The sequence below is a fragment of the Suricata suricatta genome, chromosome 8 (genome assembly GCF_006229205.1).
Source record: "Suricata suricatta isolate VVHF042 chromosome 8, meerkat_22Aug2017_6uvM2_HiC, whole genome shotgun sequence".
Classification (NCBI taxonomy): Eukaryota; Metazoa; Chordata; class Mammalia; order Carnivora; family Herpestidae; genus Suricata; species Suricata suricatta.
In genome coordinates this window covers 120,669,663-120,694,526 of record NC_043707.1, presented here as the reverse complement: position 1 = coordinate 120,694,526, position 24,864 = coordinate 120,669,663, and the positions used below count along the sequence as shown (strand labels likewise).

Genomic DNA, 24,864 nt, shown 5'->3' with positions numbered 1-24,864 from the left:
CTCCGCCTTTGAATGATGCACAGAAATGTGAACTGTGAATATCTTTTCAGGCAAAGACCGGGAGAAAGGGCATTCCTGGGGAAGGAACTGTTTTGCCAAGGTACAGAGTCATGGCCTGCCCTTGGGGGGATGCAGCTAGATGGACAGGCTCCGGAGAGTTAGGTGGATTTGTCTCCGAGGCCGTGGGGAGTCATTAGATATGAAGCCCAGGGAACGACATGGTCAGGCTTATATTTGGGGAGGGTCACTTGATGTGGAGGGCTAGTGGGAGGGGAGGGGCAGGGGCCACTCTTCAGACGAGGGACACTGAGATGGGGCTTGGGACTGAGCTATGGGACGGGGAGCAGGTCTGTGATGACGGACTGCCGTGGGCGCGCAGGAGGGGAAAGAGGTGAGCGTGAGGGCTTGGGGCCTATGGAGGGACGGGGCCTGCAGGGCTCTCTGGCTGAGGGACACATACAGGAAGAGGATACAGAGAGGGGTTGGGGGATAAAGCCACTTGTCTGCTTTTCGTCATCTTCTGCCTCAGTTCCCCCAGGCAGCAGTTATGTCTGAGCTGGGCACTCAGGCAAGATATCTGGCCACCAGGGCCCATGTCGCCCCCCCTCCTGCCTTGGGGGCCCCTCATGGTGACCCTGGCTGGTCTGGCAGGGATGAGAGAGCTCTTCTGGGTGGGAGCCGGGCAGGGGCCTCTGTGGTGCAGAGAAGGCCTGGCTTATCGCTCTCCCAGTGTCCCGTCACTGAATGTCTGCGTGACCTCTGGAGGTCACTCCCTCTCTCTTGCCCTCCTTTTCCGAGCCTTGAGAGAGAGGACAAGAAAACCTGTTCTGCCTGCCTCAAAGATTTAGCGATAAAATGCAATTAGAGACAACAAACACTGAGCACCAACCGTGTGCTGGTTCTGAGGGGCGCGGAGATGCTCAGGGGGCCTTCCTGCCGCTCAGGATACTTGAAGCACTTCTGAGCCAGCCCGTGAGTGGGCGGTTAACTCTTTCTGGGCATCGGGCATTTGAGCGGGGATTTGAAGGTGAGTAAGAGCTCTCTAGGCAGGCAGTGGAGGGAACGACTTTGTAAGCACAAGGAACCGCATGTGTGAGGGCTTAAAGCCACGTGATGTGCTGAGGGCACGTTTGCACCGTGGCATGGCCGGAACAGAAAGGGAGCGGTGAGGCCATGACGGGTGACGAGGCTGGGCAGGGGAGTAGGGCCCAGGTCACGCAGGGCTTTGGGGACGGTCACTTTGGGGGTGATTACCCCCATAACACTGCTCTCCTTAGATTGCTAGGGCCCTTTCGATCCTGCTCCCCCTCCCCTTCCCTCTCATGGAAGTCAGCAACCTGGGGGTCCCTGCCAGCTCTGCCGTTTACGAGCTGTATGGTCGGCCTTCAGTCACTTGCTATCTTTACACCTCAGTTTTCACTTCAGTAAAATGGGGACAAGCAGGCCTTCCTCACACGGAGGGGCAGTGGCTCCAACGAGATAATCTTCACCAAGGGCCTTGGTGTCTCCCTGTAATGGGCACCCATAAAAAGGGGCTCTATTTCAGTCATCGTTATTTGGACTCCTGTCTCCTTGGTGCCGCCTGTTTGCTTCCTCTGCCTCTCCTGGCAGCTAGCACTGGCCAACAAAGGGAGGAAAGGATTAAGAAACAAGCCCAAATCTCCTGAGGGGTCCTGGCCCACTGCTGAGCTCGCCCCCTCCTGCCCCTTGCCCCCCTTGGCCCCAGGCCCAAGGACTCTCGGTCTTGAGGCCTGGGCTCCCCTCAACTCCCCACCCCAGGGGCCCCTTCCTGGCTGGAGGCCAAAGCCAGCAGTAGCTTTGAAACAGGGACAAATATTTTGAAAATCCGTGGCTTTATTTTTTCCCCCTGGAAGCTGATCACCAGGATCCCCCCCCTTTTTTTCCGGGTAATGGGGAGAAAGAAGAGTGCATGTGATGTCCTGTATCTGTGGGAGGCCCCAGAGTCTGGGCAGGACAGGATACCTGAGCTCAGAGGCTGCTGAACAAACAAGTCCCTTTTGGTACATACGCAGGAGCCTCAGATCAGAGAGGGTGACGGATGGCTTTGGGTCTCACAGCAGGGACCCAAGTCTCTGGGCCCTTGTGGCACTACCCCATGAATGAGTGTGATGCGGTGACCTTGGCTGTCACTTCACCTTTCTGAGCCTCAGTTTCCTCGGTTGTAAAATGGGACTGATTTTACTGTGAGGATTAACGACAATGTAGACAAAGCACTTAGTTCAGTGCTGAGGCGTCAGTGGTTGGTACGCGGCATTAATGCTATTATAAATGCTGTTCGGAGCCGTCTTCTGCCCTGCTTCTTCCCAGTATTTGATACAGTATCTTGTTGAACAAATGACACCCACTAAACCGGTTTCAAAGCCAGAGGTTCAGGATCCTTACCCTCCTCCCGCGCTCCCCCCTCTTCTGGTTGGCTGGAGCACTCTAGCCTCACCCTCGGCCTGGTTTGGGCCCCCGCTCCCCGCCCGTCTCTGCCCTCTTGGCGCCCAGCCTGCACCGTCTCTCTTCCAGGAGGCACACGAGGACAGTTCCGCTTTTGCAGCCGCCGCTGGCTAAGGCCACCCGAAGCGCTTCAGGAAGGCAGAGTGGGAAGGGTCCTGCATCACCCAGGCCAAGGCTGAGGGGGCAGAGGTGCAGTGTAAGCGCCCTGGAACTGTCCCCAGGGAGCTAGGACAACAAGCCTTCTGCAGAGGCAAAGGGAAGTAGGCAGGCATAGAAAAGAAAGCCTGGTCCACGGCCTGCGTGTGGTGGAGTGGGAGGGAGGCCAGACGGGGGCTGGGGGTCAGCGCCCCACCCCTAGCTCTTCCCCTGCCATTGCTGAGCCTCCGTTTTCTGGCTTATACAAGGAAGGGGATGAATTGATGTCAGAGGTTTCTACTAATATTATAGGATTAAAAGAAGGGATTTGGGAGCAGACAGGCCTCGGTTTAAATCCCAGCTTCACCACTTACCAGCTGTGGGACCTCTAGTGCGTTCTACCTCACCGAGCTTTAGTTTTCTTACTCATAAAATGAGAAAAATATTAGCACCTTCTCTTAAGAGTACTTAAGGGAGCGCTAAGTTAGGTAATTCAGTTAACATCCTCAGTCCACGGCTAGCACGCTGGAATTATTGTTGTTGTTATTCAATGATTAGTAGAGACGAGACGGCCAGTTGGTAAATAGTTTATTGAGAGGGCGTGACTTGAGAAATTAATTCGTTCATTCTTTAATATTAACTCAACAAATAGCTTGAGAAGAGAAGCAGGGAGGCACCAGCAGGCTGAGGTCCATTAGACCTGTCTATTCTAGCTGTGGGATGTGGATCAGTTCCTTCTCTATTTTGGGTCTCACTTCCTCATCTGTGAGGTGGTGAGCATAATCTTTACCTCCAGAGTTGTCCTAAGGCTTAAGGTCAGGTACACAGTGACCTAGGTGATCAGTCTATGGTTCCTTTCTTTTCCCAGCCCTGTTAATGCCCTGATCTATGATCTCAGGCAAGTCCTTGACTATACCAGGCACACTTCCACCCCAGGGCCTTTGCACTTGCTGTTCACTCAGCCTGGAACTCTCTACCTCCAAATACTTTCATGACCTGGTCTCTTATGTCCTTCATTTTTTTGTTTATTTTTAATTTTTAAAGTTTACTTAGTTTGAGGGGCGCCTGGGTGGCTCAGTTGGTTGAGCATCCGGCTTCGGCTCAGGTCATGATCTCACGTTCGTGGGTTTGAGCCCCGCGTTGGGCTCTATGCTGACAGCTAGGTCAGAGCCTGGAGCCTGCTTCAGATTCTGTGTCTCCCTCTCTCCCTGACCCTCCCCTGTTCCCACTGTCTCTCTTTGTCTCTCAAAAATAAATAAAAAACATAAAAAGAAATTTTTAAAGTTTACTTAGTTTGAGAGAGCATGAGTCGGGGAGGGGGAAAGAGAGAGGGGGACAGAGGATCCGAAGTGGGCTCTGTGCTGTCAGCAGCAAGCTGAACATGGGGCTTAAACTCATGAACCATGAGATCACGACCTGTGCTGAAGTTGGGCATTCAGCCGACTGAGCCGCCCAGGTGCCCCTTTAATTTTTTTGTTTAAATGTCACCTTTTCAGTTAAGGCCCTTCCCATCTTATTTAAAATGGTAGCACCCCTTTCTGCCACAACACGAACATTCCCTGTCTTCCTTCCAGGCCTATTTTTTCTCTCTAGAGCACTTGCCATTCTTTGACATACTATCTTTTATTAAATATGTGTTTATTGTTTGTCCCCCACCCCTCCACCCCATCCCCCACATTGGAATGGTAAGCTCAGCTGTGACAGTGATTTTTGTGTCTTGTTCAGCGGTATATCCCGTGTACCTAGGAAAGTGTTTGGCTCACAGTAGGTGCTAAATAAATATTTGTGGAGTGAATTAATGAAAAAATGAAGCCTCTTCTCTCTGGGTCTGGCTCCATGCTATGCAGCTAAATAATTCTCAGTAAATAGTTGGATTGAGTGGTCATCATCCTCTCCATTTGCCGGATAATACTTTGTCCGGTCAACCCTAAAGCCCTTTGCTTCTGACATTTTCTGCCAGGGCATCAGTTTCAGTTGGAGTGCCCAAATCTTTTGTTCCTGAGCCTGAGCTATGCAGAATTTCTAGTTGGGGCTGTTTGGCTGTTGGGCCCACAATGGTTATTATGTCATTATTGGTAATTAGCATGTAGGCCCAGAGGATTGAGCTTTTTGTTTTTCAGCAGAAATCACTGCAGAAAGCTATGCCAGCCGGGGAAGCCCAGGCTTCAGGCAGCTTCCTCTGTAACTCCCCGCTTCCCAGCTATGGGTCCATGGCTTAGGCAGACCAAGATCGAGGTCAACCACCGTCTTCCCCAAGTAGTATCCTGAAGTTTTTCCTCCACACCCTCAGCTCTCTATGCCTGGCCTGGTATAGAAGGGGCTCCCCATTGCCCCTGGGAAGCTGGGTATAAGGTTTCCAGGTATCCAGTGGACAGGGGCATTTTCTGATGTTCAGGATTCAGTATTATGTGTGGAGGAAATAACCCTGGGCTTAATACTCCAGAGCCTGCGTTCAAGTCCCTGCTCAGCTGCTTAGTTGTTGGGTCACCACGGGAACATCACTACCTCTCGCTAGGCCTCAGCTTTCTCATCTGCCAGAGATAAAGACACTGGAAAGAGAGGCAGGATAGTGTAGTGGGCAAAGGATGGGGTTCTGGAGTTGGACAAACTTGGCTTCCCAACTGTACCCCTCCCTGGCTATAGGACTTTGGGCAAATTGCCTCATCTCTTGGACTTCAGTTTCCAAAGCTATAAAATGGGGTTAAAAAACAGTACCCCACAGGGCTGTGAATGCAGGTAAGGTACCTAGGCACCTAGTGAGTGAGCCATACATCTTTGCTGGCCTTAGTACAATGACTATTGTGGAAATGCAGACAATCTGTAAACCATAAGACGTATACTAGGAGTAAAGCTGGGCAGATGTGGATTTGAATCTCAACTTGGAAACTTAGTACCTGGGTGATCATGAGTAAGTTTTTTGCTTCCTCATCTGTTAAATGGGAATTATGGTCATGCTTTCTTCAAGGGACTATTGTGATGGTTCGGTGACATAGTCCAATAAAAAGTACTTGGTACACAGTTTGGCACATGTTTCCCCCATTTTATAGATAAGGAAAAGGGGAGAAGTGAGTTGCTTAGACTCACATAACATCTCAGTGGTGGAACTTTGATTTGAACCCAGGTCTGACTGCTTCAAAAGCCCACATTCTTTTTACTTCTTCTTACTATCACCCATTTATGGGATGATGATAATGATGATTGTTCTTATTGTTACGGGACCTCTCATTCATTCTGTGATCGCCAGTGACTGCAGGAAGGAGGCGCTCAGCCCTGCCTTGCTTCCCTGTGGCTCCCCCTCTCCTGGGTGAGGGCTGTACCAGGCTGACTGTCACAGGTTTAGAAGGGGCTAAGCTAGCTGGTGGCACTGAGTCTTTCCCCATGTTTCTTGGGAAACCCTCAAGACCTAGAAGATACTGGCCCTGGGGATAGAGAATTAATGGGTTAAGCTTGAGTGAGCTGGAGGCTTTGCTGGATCAGGGTCATTAGACTCACTCTGGCTGGCTGGTGAGAGAAGGGGTTTGGGGAGGGTCACTGAAGGCCAAATCCTTGAGTCCCTCCGGGATTTCCCAGGGTTGTAGTCAGAAGCAGCCACAAAAGCCTTTCCCTGGGGTCCTGGGACAGATGTTGGTATTGCTCATTCATATCATTTCCAAACTGCTTTTCCGAGACTGATAGGAAAACAGCGTAGAGCAGAGGACAATGGCGTCAGACAGACCTAGCGAAAGCTGTGTGAGGTTGCGAAAATCAGCTCACGTTTCTAGGCTGTAGTTTTTTTCAACTGCAGTTGAGGGTAATATTACTTTGTAGGATTGCTATGAGTCTTAATGCAATAAATGCATATAAAGTACCTACTATGTGCCTGGCACATGGTAAATGCCTAATAAATGCTGTTGTCATAATTTTTATTAACAAAGTATCCGTAGGGGCGCCCGGGTGGCTCAGTCAGTTAAGCGTCCGACTTTGGCTCAGGTCGTGATCTCACGGTTTGTAGGTTCCAGCCCCACATTGTGCTCTGTGCTGACATTTCAGAGCCTGGAGCTGGTTTTGGGTTCTGTGTCTCCCTCTCTTTCTGACCCTCCCTGGCTCACACTCAGTCTCTCTCTCAAAAATAAATAAACATTAAAAAATTGTTTTTAATAAAAAATAAATTATCTCTAAGGGCCCTTCCAGCTCCGATATTCTTAGGTTTTTATGGCTGCGGAATTTAGCCTGGATTGCAGCCTTAGAAGGGAACTGTAGGTGGGCTCAGAAGAAGGCAGGAACAGAATCCTGTAGGAGGGGTCAGGAGACTTACATTCAAGTTTGGGCTCTGCCACTCTTTGCTGTGTGACCTTGGACAAGTCCCTTCCAGTTTCCGCACCCGTTTCCCAACCTGCTTAAAAGTTAGCAGCTTGGGCTTGATGATCTCTAAGGGCCTATCCAGTTCTAAGATTTTGTGAATCCACAGGCCTGAGGAGGGTCTTAGCTACCGTTTCCGGAGTCCTCTTTTATATTTTCAACTCCCTTTCCTTCTCCTTGTTTCCTGGAGTGTCTCCACAGCAGGAAGGACATAACTTGCCAACTCCAATGTATGTATTTCAATCACATTTTTTGTTCTTATTGTGCTTTAGGACTGAGCTTAATGCAATTATTGTAAGCAAAGTGCATTGTGTCCAAGAGGTCAAAGCCTGCTCTGTGTTTTCAAATATAAAAGATAACGTATTGTATAAAATTACTGCATATGCTGATTTCTTTTGCCTTTATCTCAAAAATGACCAGAGCCGGCAGGTTTGTGTGCTGTAGTTAAAAATATATGTTGTAGGCAATGCATCCTAAAAAAAAATCCTCAGTCTGATTAGATAAAAGGATGTTTATTGAGTATAAAAGATAAAAATGGGAAATAACCTAAATGCCCAACATTTAGATTTAACTAAATTATGGTATATCCACTTGAGAGCACTGTTAAAAATGGTGACACAGATATCACAATACAATATATTATTAGGTGGAAAAAGTTCCAAAACAGTATGGTCTAAACAAAACAAAACAATAAAACAAAATAAAACACACACACACACAAACACATTAGGTTGAACTCTATGCTGTGGCTGCTGTTTGACCATTTTTAACTTACAAATCAGCAATTTTACATGACTTAATTAATTAATTTTTTATTATAGTTTATTGTCAAGTTGGTTTCCATATAACACTCAGTGTTCATCCCCAAAAATGCCCTCCTCCATCATATGACTTAATTTAATACACATAGAAAAAGTATACGTATAACAAAAGGTACTGAGAAGGGAATTCCCCCACCAAAATATTAATGGTGGTTATTTCTTTTTTTTTAATTAAAAATTTTAAAAGATATTTATTTTTGAGAGAAAGAGAGCGCACACGTGTGTGCATGCACTCGTTGGGGAGGGGCAGAGAGAGAGGGAGACACAGAGCCCAAAGCAGACTTTAGGCTCTGAGCTGTCAGCACAGAGCCTGATGCAGGGCTCGAACCCACAAACTGTGATATCATGACCTGAGCCAAAGTTGGATGCTTAACCGACTGAGCCACCCAGGTGCCCCTCTTTCTTTTTTCTTTAATGTTTATTTATTTATTTTTGAGTGAGAGAGTATGTGCAAAGAAGTAGAGGTAGGGCAGAGAGAGAGAGAGAGGAGAAAATACAAGCAGGCTTCTCATGTCAGTGCAGAGCCTGAGGTGGGGCTCAAACCCATGAATTGTGAGATCATGACCTGAACTGAAATCAACATTTGGATGCTTAACCAGCTGAGCCACCCAGGCATCCTGATGTTGGTTATTTCTGATTGATGGTTTATGATAATTTTAATTTTTTCTTTTTGTTGAACTATGTATTTTTTCCTTTTTTTGGAAGATTTTATTTTTACTAAATCTCTACACCCAGCATGGGACTCGAACTCACAACCCCGAGATCAAGAGTCTCACACTCCACTGACTGAGCCAGCCAGGTGCCCCTTATTTAACTATATTTTCTACAAACAATTCAAATACTACTACTAAAAATAATTGCCGACAAAGTCATACCATTGTATGAATAGTAATTTTCCTGCCTTATCATAGCTTGTTTACCATTTGTATTTAAAAGGCCTAAATGATTGCAATTTTATGAGCACGGGTAGAATGGAAAGACAACTATTCGTGTACCTTTGTTACGAGGATTGGTGTTTAGTCAATAGTGACTGTTCAGAACACTCGCCTGGTGGGCCCAGCTTTTCAAAGCCCTCTTCATCTCTTGCCACCCGCCACAACAGACAAATATTTTCCATGAGCCCTATGACTGGGGCGTAAGGCCAGCTGTGTCCCTAATCCGCCCACGTCCCAGATTTGGGGATGGTTCGGACTCCCAACTGTTCCCCCACTCGACCCCCACTCTCATCTCTTCCAGGTCAGCGGAGGCCCCATCTAACCCTCCCTGGCCTTCCCCACTAGGCACCACCTAATTTCACCATCTAATTTCACCCTTTTCTGTGCAGCTGGTGTTTGAGCTCAGTTTGCAATGGGAAGGGATTAAGACCCTTTCATGCCTGCCGTCTTTTTTCTTCTTAGTGCCCTTGACCACTCCAGGGGCTGACAGGCAGCTAGCAGGGCCTGTATTCCCTAGGAAGAAACAGGAGGGGTGGTGGAGGAGGCAGTGGCGGGCTCAGCTGGCAGGCGGGATAAGAGATGGCCCCTAGAGACCCCAACCTTGGGCTTGGAGCACAGCACATCCAGATGTGAGCATGGAGTAGGCAGGGAGGGAGCTGAGTTTCTGGCTAGAAGATTAGCCTCCAGGATGGTGCTTGGTGCTTGGGACCTTTACCCTTGGAATCCAGAGGCTGCCTCTGCAGGGTGAACTAGATGTTTGGTTTGTGCAGGAGCCTTCTGAGAGGGCAGATGGGCATATGGGTATGGGTAGTTTCTCTGCTTTCAGGTTGGGCATTACTTAGCTCCCCACTATCTGCTATGCAGTAGTACATAGTAGCCGCCAGCTACATTCAGGGATTGAACACTTTGCCTAATAGGTGATGGTATGGAACCTAATTAATAACAAAACCAGTCATGCATGCATAGTACTTTACAAACACCTTTCACATCCAGGCTAAGAATTAAAAATGAAGACTAGAATTCAGGTCTTTGATATTATTTTTTTTCCCCTCTCCAAATCTTTATTTTTGAGATGGGGGGAGGAGAAAGGGAAAGGGAAGGGACAGAGAGAGAGGGAGACAGAGAATCCCAAGCAGGCTCAGCGATGTGGGACTGTAATTCATGAACTGTGAGATGGTGACCTGAGCTGACATTAACCCACTGAGCCACTCAGGCACCCCTGGTATTTGATATTCTAAAGCCTGTGCCAACAGTTTTTTTTGGGGGTGTTGGACAGCACTCTGAATATGAGAGTGGTTTATACCTGTCTTAGTGTAGCTCTTTTTTCCTAGCTTGAAACTACTTTGTTTTTCCAGGGTGACAGTTACTAAATACTACATACTCCATGCACCCAAACATATGATGTGTCATTGGCTAGCATGTCATGGCATAGAGAATATTGGTTTTGATGAATCTGAATTTGCTGGATGACCTAGTGGCCGTGGCTAGCCCTCTGGTGATTGATATTCACGTACCAGATTTCCAGGTCAGTTATGAAGGAAGCCTTTGAGGCACAGACATGGTAGGACTCCCTGAATCAAAAGTATGGCTTAACCTGAGAACCTGAGGCAAGGGACCAGAATATTCAAGAATAGGTGCTTCACCTCGAGTACACTGAATGACTTTGGCCAAGTCAAGTGACTTAGTTAGCTGACCTTACTAAGCTTCAGCTTCCTTATATATAAAGTGGGGATAATTTGTTCACTTGTTCATCAAATATTTACGGAATGTGCACTGTTCTGGGAGATGAATGAGGGACAATATCCTTGTACTCTTAGAGCTTGCCGTTTAGTGGGTCTAAAACTGCAACCATTTATTGAGAGGAGCAATAAATAATTAAATATATAGAAAGTCAGGAAGAAGTAAAGGCTAGGAAGCAGATTAAAGCAGGGCAAGGTGAAAATAAAATCTTAAAAAAAAAGGGGGGGCACCTGGCTGGCTCAGTTGGTGGAGCACGTGACTCATGGTCTTGGGGTTGTGAGTTTGAGCCCTCTGTTGGGTGTAGAGATTACTTAAAAACAAAATCTTTTTTAAACAATAATAAATCAGGGTAAGGGTGTGTGGGTGGAGGCTGTTTTATATCCGGTAGTCAGGTAGTCCTTAAGTGGCTCACTGAGGATGTTTCAGACAGATCATTCATGTGCTCAGCTCAGTGTTGACAACAATTGAGAACTTAACAAACATAGTATTATGTCAGCCCGCTCCACACCTCTCAGTCCATATTTTAGTCTCCGAATAGCAGCAATAATCAACACTTATGAAGGTATTACAATGAGCTAGGCATTATTCTAAGCCCTTTACATATTTTAACTGATTTAATTCTTATAGTAACTCTTATGAGGTAGGGACTATGATTATCCCCTTTTATGGGGTTAGAAATTGACACATAGAAAGAAGTCCAAACAATGAGGGAGGTCTGGAGGCTGAGACTGGAACCCAGGTGTCTGTTTCTAGAGGCTGAGCTGAGATGGAGGGTCCTGTGATCAGATTCCCGAGACAGTGGAGCTGGCATAGGCAGGTTCTGATGTCAGATTGCCTGGCTTCTCATCCTGGCAGGTCTAAGCCTCTCTGTTTCAGTTTCTTCATCTCTCAAATGGGAATACCAGAACCTAATTTACCTCATAGGGACCGTGCTTAAAACATGAGCCATTTCATTCTGCTCTCTGGGGTCCCAGCCTGTTCAGAGACCAGCCTGGCAGGGAGTATAGAGGGTCAAGGGCCCCCCGAAACTTCTAAAGGGAAATTAAGGCACATCAGGCAATTGTCAGAGCAACCCTAAGGTCAGCTGGAGTCCAGACCTCGGAAACTAGGTTTTTAGGATTTTGAGGGTGCCAGGGTGGAATTAGGAGACCCTTAAATGCGAAAGACAGGTGAAATCTTGGCATGGCCACAACATTCGGCTTCCGTTTCAGCCGTCAGGAGAGGTAAGGCTTCCACGAATGTCAGCGTTGGAATGACGCCTAGAGATTATTGAATTAGTAGATGGGTAAACTGAACCCCAGAAAAGCTGAGGGGCTTACTTAAGGTCACGAGGTGCATTAGTATGCAGTCAGCTGCTGCAGCCTGACAGCAGCCTCCGCTTTCCTTGAGACTTTCGAATCTCGGCCTCTTACCGGGGCTTCCTCAGGGCGGAAAGGGCCTCACCTCGGTGCGGGGCACTAGCTACCTCATTCCCCACGTGGGTGCTGCAGGAGCCCGGAACACCGGGACTCCGGAGCGAGTTCGATTTGCGCTTGCGCACACGCGGCCAGCTCCTTGCCTTCCCCACCTCTTTTTCTTCCCCTCCACTGCCCTTACCGGCCTTGAGGAGGGGGGAAACTAGAGGAGCCAAGAACTTGGCCTCAGCCAATGGGCTGACGGGCCGCGGGCCCGGCCCCCTCCCTCCTTCAGTCGCGGACCAATAGAAATTTACTACAATGTTGTGGCGAACGGAGGGGGAGGGGCGCGCGCGGGCTGGCTGGCTGCGGGCCGGGCGGCCTCGCCTCACGGAGGGAAGGCGGGAGGGCGCGCGCCTGGGCCGCCTGCTCGTTCACTCGCTCGCTCGCTCCCTCCCTCCGCCGGTGGGTTAGTCAGTCAGTCAGTCCGCCAGCAGCCGGCGGGCCCGCGAGCCGCAGAGGGCCCGAGTCTCGGCGCCGGCGCCTTCTCCTGCCATTGTTCGTCGGGCGGCTGCAGCGGCGGGCTCGGGAGCCCGGGCCCCGGGGCCACGGGTGAGGAGAGGCGGCGGCTGCGGCGGCGCGAGAGTGGGGTTGGGGGGGGGTGCGGAACTGTCCCCGAGGGGACGGACCAAGCGGCCGCGGCGGCGCCGCAGCCTCTTTGTCTGCAGCCCCCCGCAGGCCCCTGGCCGGGGGCGCGGGCTGCGGGGCCTCTGCGCGCGGGAGGCTGAGGGGTCCGAGCCCAGACGCTGCCGACCCGAAGAGGAGGAGGCGGGGGCTGCGCGGAGGAAGCGTTGCAAAGTTGGGCTTTGGGGTCCGTTTTTGACGAGGTCTGCCAATCACTGTCCGCGGGCAGGAGCCTTGGAAGGAAACCAAATGGAGGAGGATTGCGGGTTCCGGGTGGTGAAGGTGTTGGGTGCAGCCGCAGAGCAGTTTCTTCGTGACGGGGTGGCTGGGCCGTCTGGAGAAGTCTGGCACGATCTGAGGGCTGGAAGGGAGCCCTGCAAGGATTGGGAGACCTTCCCTCCGGAGACACCCGCCTGGTTCAAAGGATCCCCCGACCCCGGAGCGGGGGCGGGGGGGTGTCTGCCTCGCTCGCTCTCCTAGCCTTCGCGGTTCCCAGTGAACCAAAGGGTTAAATCTATTCTCTCAGCATCGTGACCTCCTTTTTCAGTTCCTGCATCTGTCGGCTTGGAAATATTTCCTCCTGCTTGCTGGGCAGCTTCTACCTGTGGGGAGGCTCGATGCAGGCTCGCCCTCCGAGCTGCACCACCCGGCGATTGTTCCGGGCGGGGGGGCCTGCCGGAGCGGGGTCCCTGCTCCCCGGGAACCGGCGTTCTCCCGAGAGAAAGTGATCTCACGTGCAGCAGATTGCTGACGGATTGGTTTCTGGCCACATGATAGCCACTGTCATCCTGTTGTTCTCTAACTGTGCCCTACCAGAAATGTCTAGTCTGTGGGGACCTGTCGTTTTTTGGCAGGTACTGCTGATTAGGAGATAGAGGTTTGTTTTGGGGTGTGTGTGTGTGTGTGTGTGTGTGTGTGTGTGCGTGTGTGTGTGTAAGTGTAAGAGATGCTGAGCCTTTTTTTAGTAGTCTGGGTGATTTCACAGCTGCTATTTTGTTCTGGCTGTTTTTAGGGAAAATTGCAAGAAATGGTTATGTCTTGTGTCTTGGATATTCTTATAGTTTTGTGCTCCTTTGAGGATGTCCCATGGATGCTGTTACTCACTACTGTTTTCTGTATTCTCAAGCCTGGCCAACATTTCCGTTTGCTTATGCTTTTAATCAAGCAGATTATCATAGTCTCCTTACTTTTCATGGACCTTGATGTACTCTTCATTTCCCGTTTCTGTAAATTGGAAACATCGTAAGTTCTTTGCCAGCTGTACGATTTTTGGCTTTGTAAAACCGTTTCTTGGGGTGTTATAATCCATGTGGAGTACGTAGCAGAATATCTGGCAGCCGGCACTCTATAAATGACAGATTAAAAAAATGGGTATAACTGAACATCAGATTGCCTTGAAATCAAGGTGCAAATTCAGAGTGCTTCTACAAGAAAGTTACAATTAAGGTAAAGAACAGAAGTTATTCATATCTCTGGGGAAACCAAAGTTGGGTATATCTTTGCCACTATTAAAAGTGAGCTCACTGGCAGACCCAAGCTCAGTGTGCTAACCTGATTTCTCTCTCTTCTAGTAACAAAACTATACTTTCCCCCCATATATAATTGAATTCATGCTTGGAAATAATGTTTTTAATATTTAGGCCTGGCCAAAATTCTTCCAACATTTATACCAGTGTTTAATACCAAATATCTTACAGATAAGTCCCCAATCTACTTTTCCACCTTTAGTCTTCTTATTACTTGTAATTTTCAACGAAGAAGAACTGTTCAGTAATAACTCATGCTTTTCCTTTGGCCATGCAGTTCCATCTATGTTTGTCATATATATTCTTCCTGACATTTTTAAAGTCTTTACCTTAAAAATGCTCTGTATATTAGTAATTTGGAGTACGGGGGCAAAGTTCCATATATGGAAGGAACTTGATGGAGTTTTGCTTTGTTTTGAATTTTCTTAAGAGCTTCATTTGTATGGCCAGCTAGTTGAATTTTCTTTAACTGGTGTGTGTTAAAAGGATTTAGGTCCTAAGTGTCCCATTGATATGTGTAGCCCTTAGTGGTAAGTAGATGATGGCTGATGATGGATTAGGAAAACTACTTAGGCTTCCATTCTACTCGGAGCTAAGATCTCCACCAGTTGATAAGTTTAAGTTTAATGATTGGAAATTCTGGCTGTCGGCAAATAGAGTAGGCTAATATAAATAGACTAAGCTAATAGACCTGTCTTTTAGGTAGGTCTCTTGCTTTATGCATCTCTTCTCTTTCTTGGTGGTCTAGGTCAGCATTTTCTTACTGTTTGTTAAACACTTACATCATATTTGTTGTGCTCAAGTAGAAGACATGCTGAACAAACCTATGTTTGTATAAGTAGGCTTATCCTCAAAATATAAAATAACAATATAATTTATATAATATTAGCAAAATAATACACAGTTTCCTCTTTGCATATTTAAAAGTGCTTTCATCTAATCCCTTTTTTCCTTATGAAACACTTGTAAGCTAGTATCTAAATTAACAAATGTTTTTAAATGATTCCTTTCTCCTCTGAAAAAAATGGTTGTGGTATTTGTTGAGGTATGACCTATATATTTTTTCCTGTTACTCTCTTTTGTCAGGTTTGTGCCCTACATTTAAAGTTCACCAGTGTGATGTTTTCTTGTGTACAATTTGAGTTTAACATTTTTTGGAAATGACAGAGCGAAACTTCCATCCCATTCTTCAGTTTTTATGGTCTTAGTTTTAAACAAATTCATATTATGGGAGATGGTGTGCTTACAGCGTTATTTGGTTTCCTTCCTACTTTTGTTAAAGCTTCAGAATTAAGTCTGTCAAAAGTGTTGCCTAAAAGTCACAGGACTCTTAAATTCTCTGCAGATACTTTGTTACGTGTACCCTTAGATTGTATCGAGAAAGGATACTATATTTTGTCAAATGCTTTCTCTGCATCTATTGAGAGGATCACATGGTTCTTGTCCTTTCTTTTATTGATGTGATGAATTACATTGATTATTTTGTGGATATTGAACCATCCCTGCATCCCAGGTAAAAATCCCACTTGATCGTCATGAATAATTTTTTTATTGTATTGTTGGACCTGGCTTGCTAGTATCTTGTTGAGGATTTTTGCATCCATGTTCATCAGGGAAATTTATCTGTAGCTATCATTTTTAGTGGAGTCTTTGGTTTTGGAATCAAGGTAATGCTGGCTTCATACAAAGAGTTTGGAAGTTTTCCTTCCATTTCTATTTTTTGGAACAGCTTCAAGAGAATAGGTGTTAACTCTTCCTTAAATGTTTGGTAGAATTCCCCTGGCAAGCCATCTGGCGCTGGACTCTTGTTTTTTGGGAGATTTTTGATTACTAATTTGACTTCCTTACTGGTTTTGGGTCTTCAAATTTTCTGTTTCTTCCTGTTTAATTTTGGTAGTTTATGTGTTTCTAGGAATTTGTCCATTTCTTCCAGATTGACTATTTTATTGGCATATAATTGCTCATAATGTTCTCATTATAGTTTTTATTTCTGCTGTGTTGGTTGTGATCTCTCCTGTTTCATTCTTGATTTTATTTATTTGGGTCCTTTCCTTTTTCTTTTCGATCAAGCTGGCTAGTGGTTTATCAATTTTGTTAATTCTTTCAGAGAACCAGCTTCCGGTTTCATTGATCTGTTCTGCTGTTTTTTTTTTGTTGTTGTTGTTGTTTTGATAGCATTGATTTCTGCTCTAATCTTTATTATTTCCTGTCTTCTGCTGGTTTTGGGTTTTATATGCTGTTCTTTTTAAAAAATTTTTTAATATTTTTATTTATTATTGAGAGACCGAGAGAGAGACAGAGAGAGAGACAGAGCATAATCATGGGAGGGTCAGAGAGAGGGGGAGACACAGAACAAAGGAAGCTCCAGGCTCTGAGCTGTTAGCACAGAGTCCAACGTGGGGCTTGAACTCACAAACTGTGAGATCATGACCTGAGCTGAAGTCAGATGCTCAACTGACTGAGCCACCCAGGCGCCCCTATATGCTGTTGTTTTTCCAGCTCTTTAAGGTGTAAGGTTAGATTGTGTATCTGAGACCTTTCTTCCTTCTATGAGAAGGCCTGGATTGCTATATACTTCTCTCTTATGACCACCTTTGCTGTGTCCCAGAGGTTTTGGGATGTGGTGTTATCATTTTCATTGGCTTCTATGTACTTTTTAATTTCCTCTTTAACTTCTTCGTTAGCCCATTCATTCTTTAGTAAGATGGTCTTTAGGCTCCAAGTATTTGTTATCGTTCCACATTTTTTCTTGTGGTTGATTTCTAGTTTCATAGCATTGTGGTCTGAAAATATGCATGGTATGATCTTGATCTTTTTGTACTTGTTGAGGGCTGATTTGTGTTCCAGTATGTGATCCTTGTACCCATAGATTGTAATTTAAAACATATGGTCTTGGGGCACCTGGGTGGCTCAGTTGGTTAGGCAGCCCACTTTGGTTCAGGTCATGATTTCATGGTTCATGGGTCTGAGCCCCGTGTCAGGTTCAGCTCGGAGCCTGTAGCCTGCTTTAGATTCTGTGCCTCCCTCTCTCTCTGCCCCTCCCCTGCTGATGCACACACTCTGTTTCTTTCTCAAAAATAAATAAACATTATAAATATATCTAAATAGACAAACGGTCCATAATTTGTGATGTGAATGATAGGGCTTGCATATATTGTTTCTGAATGTCCAAAGCCTATTTAAAATTGGTGATCTGATTTTATAACTTTAGTGTATCAGTGGCCATGGGTCACCGAATTTGGTTATAAAATCAAGAGGAGCATACAGTGAGACCACAGTCTGTTTCCTTGTTATCTAAGAAGCTGGCCAGCCCAAGTGCTGCCAGGGTATTTTTCTAAGAGTCTTATCAAATTCATGATTGGGCACATGGCAAATTCAGATGCATATTCATCCCAACTTCTAAAGAACTTATTTTTTCCTCTATTGCTTGAAAATGGAACCACCTTATTTTGTGAGCTAAGCAATAGTAATTTTAAGAACAGCTTTGCTTTTTTCTCTAACACCCCCAATGATGAAACTTAAAGATTAAAAAACATCTTTTTTTCTGTTCTTTTATTTATTTTTGTGAGACAGAGAGAGACAGCATGAGCAGGGGAGGGTCAGGGAGAGAGGGAGACACAGAGTCTGAAACAAGTTCCAGGCTCTGAGCTAGCTGTCAGCACAGAGCCTGATGCGGGGCTCGAACCCACGAACTGTGAGATCATGACCTGAGCCAAAGCAGAACACTTAACCGACTGAGCCATCCCGAAACTTAAAGATTTTAAAAGAGGCCTCCGAATTTATCAGGTATGGGCCTTATTTATGTAGAGATCTAGAATTATTAGGAAGTAATTGATTTATTGTATTTATAATAGTATTTTGTTGGAGAAAAGCCAGAGTCCAAGAATATGTGTTAGTTTTTGCTTTTTATTTAAGTTTGTTGGTATGTCATTGGGTCCTTTTTATGAGTGGATTCATGGTATGTTCTGTGAAATACCGTGTAACGCATACTCTGGAGTACACACTGGGTTAAATTAGTATTTTGATTTACTCTTTGGCTATGTAATGAATACACAGTGAGAAGGATTAAAGAAGCTATAGCAATGAACAGTATTTAGAAACTGGAGGCGTTAGAAAGCAGAACTTTGATATTTTATTCTGAGTGTAGATCTTATTTAGAATTAACTGGCTCACTGACACTACTTCACATGTTGGTTTTAGGAAACTTTAATGAGAAAATCTGATTATGATGAAAGTCTGTTTGTACTTATTTTTGTTAATTATTTTTAGTTAAATGGGCTTGTATTCACCTTGAAGTATTTGAAAACAAACTGGCTAGCTCTTTGGACTTTAAAGAAAAGCAAAATCCCAATATTGTGTATGGCCAATACAATTAAAGGAATGACTTGGAGAGACTTTAGTATACCCTGCCCCCTGATCTTTATCAGCTTCTTTCAAAGTAAATATGCTATCCCTAAAAGTCCCCTATATATGGAAATTCTAGAGCCATACTTGCATCATGCTTATTTTATTATTTATTATTTTGTTACTGCACTTATTAAGACCAGTTCTCATATTGCAGTTATCTCTTAATTATCAATCCCTATGGATTAAACTGTGATTGTTTAATGGCTGAGGTTCTTTGGGTCACTGCCACCAAATTAATCTAGGCCCTCTTCTATCATTCTCAACTCTCAGGGAAATCTTTGTTTGTAGAAACTGATATTGTTTCTCAGCCATGTGGAGTGGAGCCTTGGGTAGAGTTAAAGTGATCTTGGCAGAGTGGGTAGGAAAAGGCAAGATTATCTGATGGGACAGATAGGAACACTGACTTTATACTGATAAATAAGATTGGAAGAAGCAGTAGATGCTCTATTAATATTATCTAATTATATTCTATATTCAATGCTTACGTATCCTATTATCGAATACTGTTATCTACTAATAGGAACAGGAACACCTCAGTTCCTTTTTGGAAATAGTTAGAAATAATAAGATAAAATAGAATAGAATATATACTCTTGAAGTTAATTTAGATTTATAAATGCAAACTGCCTGCTGCTTGCACCTTCCATCATCTACAAAAAGTGTCCTTAACCAAACCAACTTTTGGTAGGCACTCTATATGTCTGTATTGTAGACTGAATACAACATAGAGGTTTAGATACTTTCTACATTAATATTCATACAGAAAACTTTTATATCCTATTTTGATAATATCTGCATTAAGTCATAAAAAGTTATAAAAGGTTTGAATAATTCTCAGTGATTTAACAACATTAAAGGATAGAGCTATTTTGGGGTGCCTGGGTGGCTCATTTGTTGAAGTTGGACTTTTGGTTTCCACTTGCGTCATGACCTCACAGTTTCGTGGGTTTGAGCCCCGCGTCAGGTTCTGCGCTGCTGGTGTGGAGCCTGCTTGAGAGTCTCTCTGTGCCCCTCCCCTGCTCAAGCTCTCTCTGTCTCTCTGAAAATAAATATATAAATGTAAAAAAAGTATAGGGTTATTTTAAATTGATTAAAATTAAGCCTGTGATCCACAAGTGAAATAGAAATGCATACTTTCGGTAATTTATGAATATACAGTACTATGTCAAGGTTGAATTGTGATTGCTATTCAGCTGTTACTTCATGCTTATATAAATTAAATAACTTATGGAATCATTTTAATGCAATGAGAGCTTAACAGCAATCTTTGAGTATATTATCTTATAAAGAATTGCCATTTAAAAATTTTTTAAGGGACGCCTGGGTGGCTCAGTCGGTTAAGCAGCTGGCTTCGGCTCAGGTCATGATCTTGCGGTTCGTGGGTTCGAGCCCTGTGTCGGGCTCTGTGCTGTCGGCTAGCTCAGAGCCTGGAGCCTGTTTCAGATTCTGTGTCTCCGTCTCTCTCTGACCCTCCCATGCTCGTGCTGTCACTCTCTGTCTCTCAAAAATAAAATAAAAAGCATTAAAAAAAATTAAAAAAAATTTTTAATGTTTATTTTTGAGAGAGAGACAGAGAGAGAGAGACAGACAGACAGAGCTGGAGGAGAGAGGGACAGAGAGGGGGACAGAGAAGAGCCCCACACAGGGCTTGAACTCTGGAAGGGCTAGATCAGGACCTGAGTTGAAATGGGACACTTTACCCACTGAGCCACCCAGGCGCCCCAAGAATTACCATTTTAATTTATATGTCAAGTATTTAAAAAACATATTTATTTGTTTATTTTGAGAGAGAGGGAGAGAGAGAATCCTAAGTAGGCTCCAAGCTCAGCTCAGTAGGGGCTCCATCTGACGACCTGGAGCTCATGACCTGAGCCAGTATCAAGTTAGGTGCTTAAATGACCGAGCCACCCAGGTGCTTTTATCAAGCATTTAATTTACCAGTTTGAACTTCTGCATATATTCAAGTGAGAAGTTTTTAACTTTAATGATACACTTGGCACAGGGTGTTGAATTTCATGTTTCCCTCTAATTTTGACCATACAGACACAGGCAGAACTATCAAGAGCTCCAAGGATTTAAGCCCTCACATTTTACCTGCCAACTATTTCAGTATGCAATAGGGACTTACAGAAGGGATCTTAAAAGTGAAGGTTCTTCCCTCCACCCGCCCCCCTGCTACCACCCACTTGCTGTTTCTTGCCCTTTTCTCTCTCTTTTTTTTTTTAATTATTCAGAGAATTGACAGTGTTGCTAACTTACTACCTGTGAGTCCCGTTTATCTTGATGGCATTATGTAATTATATAAACCTTTTGCATGGTGTCATATGATGTTGTATATATGCCCTCCCACACGTGTGTCTTTAGAGTAATTTCTTTCCATCTGGTGTTGGAAATGAGCTCTTTGTGAGGTTATTTTTAAATCTTCAAGCTTTCTGGCATCCTCCACTCTTGAAATAACATAGTTGCTTTTGAAGGCAAGAAAATCCACATAGTATATTTAGTGGTTTTTTTTCCAGTGAAAATGTAAATAGCACTTTATTTTAAAAATCATATCCTGTGTTCTAAACAAGCAAAACATGTATTTTATTTTCAGATAGTCTCCAGATAATTTTGTTACCATGTAGGAAACAATCAGTCGGTTGTTGCCAAGTAGATAAAATAAAGGAGAAGTACTTAAGGGAAAGGCTGCCAAGAATAAGAAACCCGTTAGAAGAAAGAGGTTTCAAAGATACTTTATTCTCTGAAGGTTTATTGGTATCCTTTTCTAAACTCGTGCAGCATTTATTTGTTATATATCAGATTTGTCCTGTGTTGTTTTATATTGCATATAAAACTGCTATTCCCCGATGAGATTGGCAGCTTCTGAGGGGGAGGGGGTCAGTATCCTGTCGTTTCATTTCATCCTCATCCCCCCACCCCTAGATACTGCACAGTACAGCAGCTAGATACATAATACAGGGGACACACTAGACATATGGAGGTATAGTAAGAACGTGAATTCCCAGGATAATTAAGAGTTAAGCCCTGGGTTGTAATCCTGACTGCTTCCGATTGCCTTTCTGTGTATGTGAGTGTGTGTCATATTTTCTTGGAAAGTAAGTCAAAGATATCATGACACTTCACTGTGAAAACACTTTGGTATACACGTCCTGTGAATAAAGACGTTATCCTACATAATTCTGATATCAGTATTATACCTCAGAAAATTAACAATACTTCCATAACATCAACCAATAGCAAATTCAGTGTCATTTTCTTAGCAGGATTCATCCAATAATTTCTTTTTTCCTCATGCTATTTTTGTTGACTTTTCTTGCTAGTTGTATTGTCTCTAATAATACCATAATGAACACTGCTTAACGGTATTCAGCAATTAATGTACTCCGTTTGATGTTTTATATAATTGAAAAGACTAGCATTGGCATGAATGATTGCAATCACCGAAACATCATCTATAAATAAATATACTATAGGATGTGTCCGGTGGCCAAAAGGCCAGGTGTTTCTGTTTTGTTTGGTTTTTAGACTCTTATTATGCCTGCTGTGGTAGGCAGACTTGGAGATGGTGTCCAGTGATTCCTGCCTCCTGGTATTCCTGTCCTTGTGTAATCTCTTCCCCTGGAGGCCCTTGAATGTAGCCTGGGCCTGGTGACCTAACTTCTGATGAATAGAAAACAGCATGGGTGATGGGATGTCACTTTCAAGATTAGGTTGCAAAAGGCTTTGGCTTTTGTTTTGGGACCTCTCATCTTGGGCACTTTCTGGCACTTCCTGTCATTTGGATCACTGCCTGCCATAACCTGAGGCTGTACACGCGGCCTATAGAGACGCCCGCGTGGTGAGAAACCAGCTCTGTCGGCAACGACGTCAGTGAGCTTGGAAGCAGATCTTTCTTTCTTTCTTTTTTGTTTTTAAACATTTTAAAACATTTTAAAAATGTTTACTTATTTATTTTGATAGAGTGAGTGAGAGAGAGAGAGCCAGGGAGGGGCGGAAAGAAAGGAGAGCAAGAATCCAAGCAGGCTCCCGAGCTGAAATCAAGAGTGCCTGCTTACCAGGCTGGTTAACCGATTGAGCCACCCAGGCGCCCCTGGAAGCGGATCTTCCGAGGCCCCGTCACAGCTGTGTGAGAGAGCTTGGATGCAGATTCTTCGGGTAGGAGTTGAGTCTTGAGAGGAATGCAAACACGGTTGACACTTGACTGCAGTGTCCTGAGAGACCCTGAGCCAGTGGCAGCCTGGCTAAGCCATGCCTGGATTCTTGATCCACAGAAACTGAAATAATCAATGTCGTTTCCGGACACCTGGGTGGCTCTCTCGGTTAAGTGTCCAGCTTCGGCTCAGGCCATGATCTCGTGGTTCATGAGTTAGAGCCCTGAGTCAGTTTCTTCTGCTGTCGGCACAGAGCCCCCTTCAGATCCTCTGTGTCCCTCTCTCTCTGCCCCTCCCCCACTTTTGTGTGGGTACTCATGCTCTCTTAAAAATAAACATTTAAAAACAAACAAAAGTTTGTTGTTTTAAGCCACCAAGTTTTGGGAGTAATTTTTTTTAAGATTTTATTTTTAAGTAATCTTCATACCCAATGTGGGGCTTAAACTCATAATCCCAAGATCAAGAGCCACATGTTCTATCTACTGAGCCTGCCAGGTGCCCAGTTTTGGGGGTAATCTGTTGTACAACAATAGATAGCTGATACATCTACCACTTATTAATTTAATACATATTTGTTGGTCATCTGCTATTTACCAGGCACTGTGTTAAGTGCATTGGGATGCACAGTGAACAGAAGTGTCTATTCTTTTGGAGCTTACATTTTAGTGGGAGAGAACAAATAATAAACAAGTCTACAGATCAGGGGTAAAGTATAAGATTTTCGTGAGGATCAGGGAAAGCAGGATAAGGGGATAAAGAATGAGGGAGATGGGCAGATATTTTGTTTTATTTTATATTTTTAAGTAGGCTCCACACTGGGTGGGGGGCCATGAGTTCAACGTAGGGTTTGAACTCACAACCCTGAGATCAAGAGTCAGATGCTTAACTGACTGAGCCACCCAGGCATCCCTGGGGCAGATATTTTAGATAGTAGATAGAGTGGTCAGAGATGGCCTGTTTGGAAAGGTGACTTTTGAACAGAGTCCTGAACGATATCTAGAGAAGAGCATTCCAGGCAGAAGAACAATAGGCACCAAGGTTAAGCATGTTTGATGTGTTTGAGAAACATTAAGTAAGCCAGTGGGGTGGGATCAAAATGATCTAGGGGAAAATAGTGGGAATTTAGTTCAGAAAGGTTGTAGGTAGGCGAAGGGATCGTGCATGTCATACCTCGCTGGCTATGCTAGAGGCTTTGCATTTTTTTCTGAGGCAGGGATTCTCGGGAGGATTTTGAGCAGAGGAATGGCATGGCCATTCATTTAATGCATATTAATTGGTTATGCACAATGAGCAGGACCCTGTGGGTGTATGTGATCACAAAAATGTTAGAGACGTGACCCCTGTCCTAAGGAAGTTAATGATCTAGTGTGACTAGAAATTACTGGGCATGCACAAAAAAATTAAGAATTGAGGCACAGTGTCCTGGAAAGACATGTAGTAATGGGAAAAGCACAGAGTAAAACCTAGATTAAAATTCTTGCTCTTCCCCTTGGTTTCATACATTTCAGCAACTATTTACTATGTGGTATTATACGTGAGATAAAATAATAATGCTGGCGTTTGTTGATGACCTGTATGAGCTGAGCTCTGTGTTGTGTGCTTTATAAACACGACATGGGTGTTGAAGAGTGTGAGCTCCAGGGCTAGGATGCCTGGTTTTAAATTCTAGTTGTGTCACTCTTTACTTGGTGACCGTGGGTAAATTACTTAACTTCTGTACCTCAGTACTCATTGTATAACATGGAGATGATAAAAATATCTGTACCTTTTACAGATGGTTATGATGATTAAATGAGTTAATACATGTAGTTAGAACATTGGCACCAGATAAATGCTAGCCCTTATTTTTTCATTTAAACCTCACCACATCCTCTATGCAGCAGGTGTGGTTAATCCCATTTTACATTTCAAGGAGCAGGTTAAAAAGTTAAGTAACTTGTACAAAGTTGTACAACTAGCAAGTGAAAATTGTCTTCAAAGCCACATTCCTTACTGCAGCACCTTTGCTTACTCAGTATGTCCATGAGCAAGTGGGGAAAGAGTGATCTGGATACAGGCCTTCTGTCAAAGATAATGATTTCTTAATGATTGCGCTCTGGTGAAAGTTCTTTTCCATGCCTTAAGTTCCTCTTCCGTAAAGTGAGGATGATACCCCATGATACAGAGTAGTAACAGAGAAAAACAAACCTTATTGTGTGCCTGTAGATACGCAATAAGTGTTAATTCCATTTTCCCCTTGATAAAATATGGCCTCATAGAGATGGGAAATA

General features: G+C 44.6%; 1 protein-coding gene across 6 annotated transcripts in view; it reads left to right on the top strand.

Annotated features, from left to right (window-relative positions):
• EPB41 (erythrocyte membrane protein band 4.1) overlaps positions 1-24,864 on the top strand; it is a 190,661-nt gene that overhangs the window by 6,665 nt on the left and 159,132 nt on the right. Inside the window, exon 1 of one of the 6 annotated variants that reach the window (XM_029946495.1) lies at positions 12,200-12,438. The exons of 1 other annotated variant lie outside the window; for it this stretch is intronic. The gene's annotated coding sequence lies outside the window, so the exon portion shown is untranslated. Of the gene's footprint in view, positions 1-12,199; positions 12,439-24,864 lie in introns of those variants that run through there. 4 more of the 6 variants (XM_029946489.1, XM_029946491.1, XM_029946493.1 and 1 more) reach the window with 4 other exon arrangements.